Source organism: Ylistrum balloti, unplaced genomic scaffold, assembly GCF_031769215.1.
Source record: "Ylistrum balloti isolate Yb309-2 unplaced genomic scaffold, AGI_CSIRO_Ybal_v1 Utg371060, whole genome shotgun sequence".
In the NCBI taxonomy this organism is placed as follows: domain Eukaryota; kingdom Metazoa; phylum Mollusca; class Bivalvia; order Pectinida; family Pectinidae; genus Ylistrum; species Ylistrum balloti.
Genome location: NW_026782586.1, coordinates 277,885 through 285,000, shown reverse-complemented (window position 1 = coordinate 285,000; position 7,116 = coordinate 277,885).

Genomic DNA, 7,116 nt, shown 5'->3' with positions numbered 1-7,116 from the left:
CAAACTAATGCTTAAACATAACATTTTCAAAATATATATAGATGAGATAACTATACAACGGAATTAATTATAAAGTCTTTTTAGATGGTGACCCTTTAAAACACCCTGTCGACCCTGATTTTGTATGCCATGACCAGATATTATTGGTCAAGAATTTAGCAACACCGAATTTAATAGACTGAATTTAGAATTTCTGAATGAATTACTAAAGTCACAATCTCCTTACTACTACACATAAACACATAGTCGCTATCAAAATCGTCATGTCAATTTCATTCAGTCAGATTCAAATTAGAAATTCAAGAAATCGATTGATATTGATTAGCTCTCATCAATCACAGAGGTCAAACCAAAAGGTCACAGTGACAGTGTAAATATCACTTGGGAAACCCTTGCCAGTGTGATAGAGTTTCTAATTTACCGAAATCTGAAGAAACAAAAGAGACATCTCCATCGATGGTCAGAAAGAGAGAGGAAAAACAGGCTATCGCAGGTGGTCTCAATATAGCAACCGTCGTTTGGCCGTGATTTATTGTAACGAGTGACCACGCCCATGAGTCGATACTCTATAATCTCCCTAAAAGGCAAGACACCTGGGGATAGCTGAGGTAGACCCCCTCCCCCTTGTCAATGATCAGGAAGGAGGGTCCAGGGTCAAAACACGATATGTCACGAAAGGTTGTTAGGGCACTGAGGGGTAGTGTACACACAAACAATTTGTTGAATTTCTGATCAGCTTTATTTCTCATATTTCCGAAACAAGATTATTTTGACGTGTAAAACTAATATATTTCAATGATATATGAACGGGCTCCATGTTAATGACATCGCACTACAAGAGGAATGAACAATTGGCTATAACTGATATAATTTTGAAGAAATGTAAGAAATCTATTTTCTATATTCAAAGCTTAATATGCGTCAACGATTCGGTACCAGATGTGAAGTCTTGTGAACAGATAATGTTGTAGTATAAATTATGATTTCGTTTAAAAGGAAAATTAGCTTCTTGTTATTATTTCTTTCATATCTCGTATGAATGACACTGTTTAAAAGGAATAATATCCGTATGATCTTCGGTAGTTAATTAAATGTTGGGAATAATTATAATCATTTTCCCAAACATCTAAGGAATACCTATTTTACCGTCCGGGATTACGTTCCACTAATTTTGGACCTAATACTAGTTAGTTTATAACGTGGGCTTAATATGCACAAATTTCATCAAAGGTGCAGTTAGGGTACCAGTGTGCAGTAATCAATGGTGACTCCAAATGTTGGAGGCAACTGTTTCAGGCGTTTAATCAGGGCCTTTAATTCAATTGTTTAGACATCGTTTGCCCTTGTGATAAGTAACCTGTAATTTTTGGAAATATGAAGTTTACAAATTATTCAAAATCCGAAAAACGTGGAAAACATATTTAGGTTTGGGCACAATTGTTTTTTTTTTTTTTAATTTTTTGTGTTATAATTTGGAGACAGGGCTGTCTTCTATCTTCATCGCAACAACCTGCCAAATTATTTCATTGTTGGTTTTGATAGCTCTTAAATCAACATTAGTATTGTTTATACCAATACAATATAGATTTATATTACCTTTCTGTGAAGAAAAACATTCTGTTTTCAACTCTATGTCAGGACGGGAACAAAAACCCTAGCCATTTAAGTAACAGTTCTTAGACATGTAAATCTCGAATAAAAACATACTTTTTAACACCCCCCCCCCCCCCCCCCCCCTACACACACACCTACACCCCCACAAACAACCCCCACCCACCCAACACACACATACACACCCTCAGCCCCCTTTTTTATGCACATCCTTCACTTCTTCCTGACAGAGATGAAATAAATCCAATGATTTCTTTTATACACGATCTTTTGAAAATGGATACTTATTACCATATAGTTTCCTGTGCTATCGGCTTAGTACCTGATCTATGTCACATTGTTTTGAACAAGAGCAGATAAAGTTGAAGTCCTTATTCCATAATTACAAACATGTTTCCTGTCATACCAATCTGTGAGTGCATCAGACAAACTAGTCTTTTTCTGTCCGCGAGTCTCAAGGCCAGAAGTCGTATATATATCTCGTTCTATTTCACGAGTTGCGGAAAATTTCATTATAGATCAAAACTACATAAAATCTAATCCAATTGACCACTGGTCAGTTTCAGATAAGTAACGCCTAATTGCTGCTGTGGTCAGTATGTTTTTAACGTGAGTGATTGACACCACTGTGATTTATTTCTACGAGATGTTTATTTCTGAGGATACGGATATGAACACTGAATTCGAATCTTGGTCGTCATTGTCAACCTCGTGGCACCCTCCTCTCTGATAGATGTTATTTATTTATTTTAAATATATAAACTGGACAAGGGAAAAGAAAATGGACTGGAAGAAAAATGAATAATGGATGTAGAAAACATAGGGATGAATGAAAACGCAGGCTTGATGTTGTCTGAAGTAAGCAACTTCTTGAAGTTGTCCGTCAATTTTTAGTTTAAAATAAGAACCATTCTGCGATATTCGCTTAGAGTTACATCTTATCAAAGTGAGAAGTCTTAAATCGGTCATCTGGGAGAAAGATACTATTCCAAATGTGGAGTAAATTTATCGGATTTTGAATTAATCCCTGTTAAAGAGACCAAAAATGATATTTGTTAAATCAAACTAACACGGGGAATAATAGGTTTAGAAGTCAAAGTAATAAAAATCACATTTTTTCAAATTCTCCGTGTCCACGTTTTCGTATTTTAACATAACTTCAAGAGTTTACATGATGACATTAATCGCCAAAATGTTTGTTTCTTACGAAAGGAACAACGTTATGAGAAGTAAAAGGAGAAAACTTAAATATCCAAATGATAGGAATTTCAAGAAATGCTTATAAAATGACACTAAGAATAAAAAGAATAAATAATAAGAATCAACTGGATGACTAACTTTGACAAAATACAACTCTTTGTATCGTTGTACTCCGAAATATGGTAACTTTTTTTCAGAATCAGGAAATCACAGTACTCTGTAACATTGTGCTGACACCAACCTAATTACTGCCTAATGACAAAATGTCGAGCGTAAAGAAAGGGTTATAGGGAAGGAATTGACGAAGTAGATAGCTTTTGGTTCTTGTAATATCCACAGCTTGACTTTATTAATGCAGTGTCCCCACGTTAGTCGCCTCTTTCGTTCACACACTTAAGTTAGAGCGATGTTCCGGGGAAATGACGCAGAGGGTTGGCACCAATTCTCAGCCTACTATCTGGCTATATGTATAATCAAGACACATGCACACATATCTGTCGTGATATTTAGAATGTTAACCATGTCGCTGTGGGATTGATAAGGCGATGCACACAATACGATATGTGGTGAAGACGTCATCACATGCTTTACACAATAAACAATCATAATTTGACGTGTGTCAATTTCAAACTATTTAGACATTTTTTAAAAATTTGTGTTTAATTGATAATTATGACATGTCCACAACTGCAGACGACAAACTTCACGATATGTTTAACTCAACGAGCAAAATAAGAAACATTGCCGGTGAATAAGTTCCGGACATGTTCGCCATTTATATCTATCCAATAGGCGTAAAATAACACTAATTGTCAAAGAAAACCATTAAACTATGAAATTATTCAATTAGTTGATATACAATGTATATGCAGGCCCGGGCGAGTAACTTGACAGGTATTTGACGTTTGAGCTGGTCAGCGGAGCTTATAAACAGACATTCGGTCTGACTCTGGTCACGGAAATCTATCCAAACGATCGTAACCTTTGCTAATACAGAATCATAGCAAAGGTCTCGATCTCCATTTAAATTGTACAATTGGCTTTGACAGTTTAATTGATCCTTATTTGGTAATTAAAATTAATTAAATACATAATATTCACAGATAATTGAATATTATGTACGGAACAAGTTTATGAATATTAATTTTCTCTGGTGAATTTGATAGAGTTAATTTTTTTCTACGTTCCCACGATAGGATTAATTATCAATACTACACTTTAGGGGGTAATTATCAATAGTTTTCTTGACAAGCAACATAAATAATACATAATTAATTATATCTAACTACAATAGCAAATTATGATATGTGAATCAAGCGAATTGTCCAAAACTAATTGATACATGTAAATGCATCATGGCTATATAGTCGATCTTTGTGTATTGCATGGAGTCAAAGATTTTATTGCGATAATCAAAAACATGGATTTCATCCTTAATTGAAAGAAGTACTAACTTACCTCTCAATTACACTGATTAGTGGATTTGGTATGTTTATTGCGTTTGTCGTCAACTTTATTTAGGCAGCGTCTCCTTGTACTAGCTGATGGCTGTCTCACTGAACGCTATACAAAAGGACCGCTAAATGCCTTCCATAGTAATTTGGGTAAAGTGCCTGTCTAGGAAAACAATAACCACAACTCGTGATGGTGCATTTCTTCCTGACAGACATAACCGCCCGAGTAAAACTTCGATCCACAGCCCTAGGATCTTCCCGAAAATTATCGCAAGTCAAAACGTTCTACTGACTAAGATGTCGTGCCCACTGTCCAACTAATGCTTCTATTATTTTTTATCATACCTGTTATCCCGTAATTTCATCCATGTAATACTTCTATAGCGAGTGTAATATACCATTGACCGTTTTTCACTGGCTTTACCGGTCAGAATGATTGTAATATCATAATATGTAAATATGAAAATGCCGCAACAAAACGGCTGTCTCCGGTTGAAAATCTGTTAAAATTGAACGATTCTTAGTTCTATTGTAGAAAGTTCCCGATAAATGCAATGTTTAAATTTCATATGAGATTTTATAAAACTCGTTTCGAAGTTAAACTTATTCTCGCAAAGGCTCACAAAAGAAAAAGTAGACAGATAAATTAAATTATATAGATCAAAAAGATGGAAGACTCGTTTTATTAAATCACATATGAAACGAAAGATGAATTTAAACTGTATGCTATATTCACATACCTATATGCATTTCAAACAGTTGACATTTAAACAATAAAAAGAAGTTTGATGTAACCTACTTAATCTAAAAAATAACTTAATGTTAAGCAAGTCTACATCATACCATGCACTGACAAGATAAACAAATTATTACAGCAATGTCTATACATATAACGTACAATTGTTATAAATCTGCTGCAGGATTTTTGAATTATTTAATTGGATACGATTATGTTCTTTATTTTGAATTTTATATCCCATGCTCAGAGTATTTGATAGTAATGTTGTAATGTACATGGGATATGAAAACGACTAAAGAACACGAGAGCATTAAAAATAGTCCAGTGTGTGAAGTTGTGAAATGCATTGGTGTTTATGTTTTGGGTCATCAAAGCTGAACCCGTTCATAGAAATTTACACCAAACATTGTCAGATTTCACGAAAGGTGATAAATATATCACCGATTTCCGTTTCGACAATTGTAATTGTGCCGTATTTTGACGTCTGTTATCATACAAAGACACCTTTAAAATAGATGTCATCGTTAAGAGATGTCAGTTTCGAACGGGGCACACGTAAAGTTTTAACTGGTACTATTAAATTATCCCGATTATCTCAAGATTTTCTTTGTCAGAGCGTTGACATGGAAGATAGCATTATCAATATAACATTGTCTACTTTGACAAATTTTAATTCACATGACAGTAGCGAATTGTCAACAGAAAAGACGTGATCATAAAAATACCAGTTACGCTCATACACCAGATGGGCTAGATTTCTGCAATCAAAATGACTTATTGGACATTTTAGACCAAAGTAGAAAGATTTCAATTGCTCAAGTGACATATTTAGCATAACGAGGGGAAATATATTCCGAGTCGTCAACTATCCCATTTCATGGTGACACGCTGTTGTCAATTTCCCTTGCAGAGCGTGCGCCGGAAGTTAGTCCATCGTCTTGCTAATAAACCAGGCTTGTACACTTGTGGTCAGTGTTAATTAACTGTCTCTAAGTTCTGTACAGTTTTCCTAAATCAATTAGAACACAGAAACAAGATAGTGCTTGAAGCTCGAAGGCATATAATTTTCGTATTGTATTGCCATATGAATATTTCTTAATTTTCCATTGTTTTCTTATCCTCAATTTCCTAAAGTGACTTGTGAGACATGCCCCGCCCACAGCATTGAAATAAATTAATGCGATGAGACGACCCCCTTTATGTATTGCACGCGCTCTCTAAACCGGATATTGATTAAAATGGGACGAAACTAACTAATTGTAGGGTAGGAACCGGAAAAGTAAATTTCTACCGAAAAATGCCCAAAGATTTAAAACATCAAAATCATAACAATTATTCACAAGATGACAAATATGGACACAACACTGTTTTCTTTCCAATTTCCTTTCAGAACCAGTCTGCTTAGTAAAAATAACGAAATAATTAGCTAGGTCGTAAAATCGTCATAATAGAAAGTGGCTATAATCAGATAATTTGAGAAGGATCAGAGAAATAGATTCACCGAGTTGAGTAAAGAATTAAAAGAAATGAAAATTTCGATGTCAGATAATTACTGACAAATCCATTTACAGGACGAGTGAAATAGCGTGACACGTCACAATGATGTTGTTTTAAGCTCGAGTTTTACGGAATCATAACACCCATTAAAGCTAAGAATTGCTATTTCATCGTTTATCTGCTTGTGTTGTGACCATTAAGGCCGATCTTATTTTTAATGAATCAGTGTAGCGACGCTTTCTGCATTCATTCGGTCTTTTTAGTAAACGTGTGTCGTTTATCTGAATTTAGTATCGGAGGGTACATTTTTTTAATATATATATATATATTTTTTTTTTTTGAATTTATCTATATTTGTGTTATACTCGCTGTTCTTGATTTGACCTCTTCACAAACCCCTCTACATGTCTCATTTTCTTACTTTGTGTGTGTAGGAGAGGTGTTATTGTTGTATTTATTTATTTGTTCATTTATTGTTCTGATATTCGAATAGCACGAAGCAACTCAATCTCAGAAGCCTATTTTAGGAGCACTTTTAGAGTGCTACTCTAAACAATTTATTGGAGCATAATTTGTTTGCACAGTTTGGTTTTTGTGAATAATAAAATCTACATG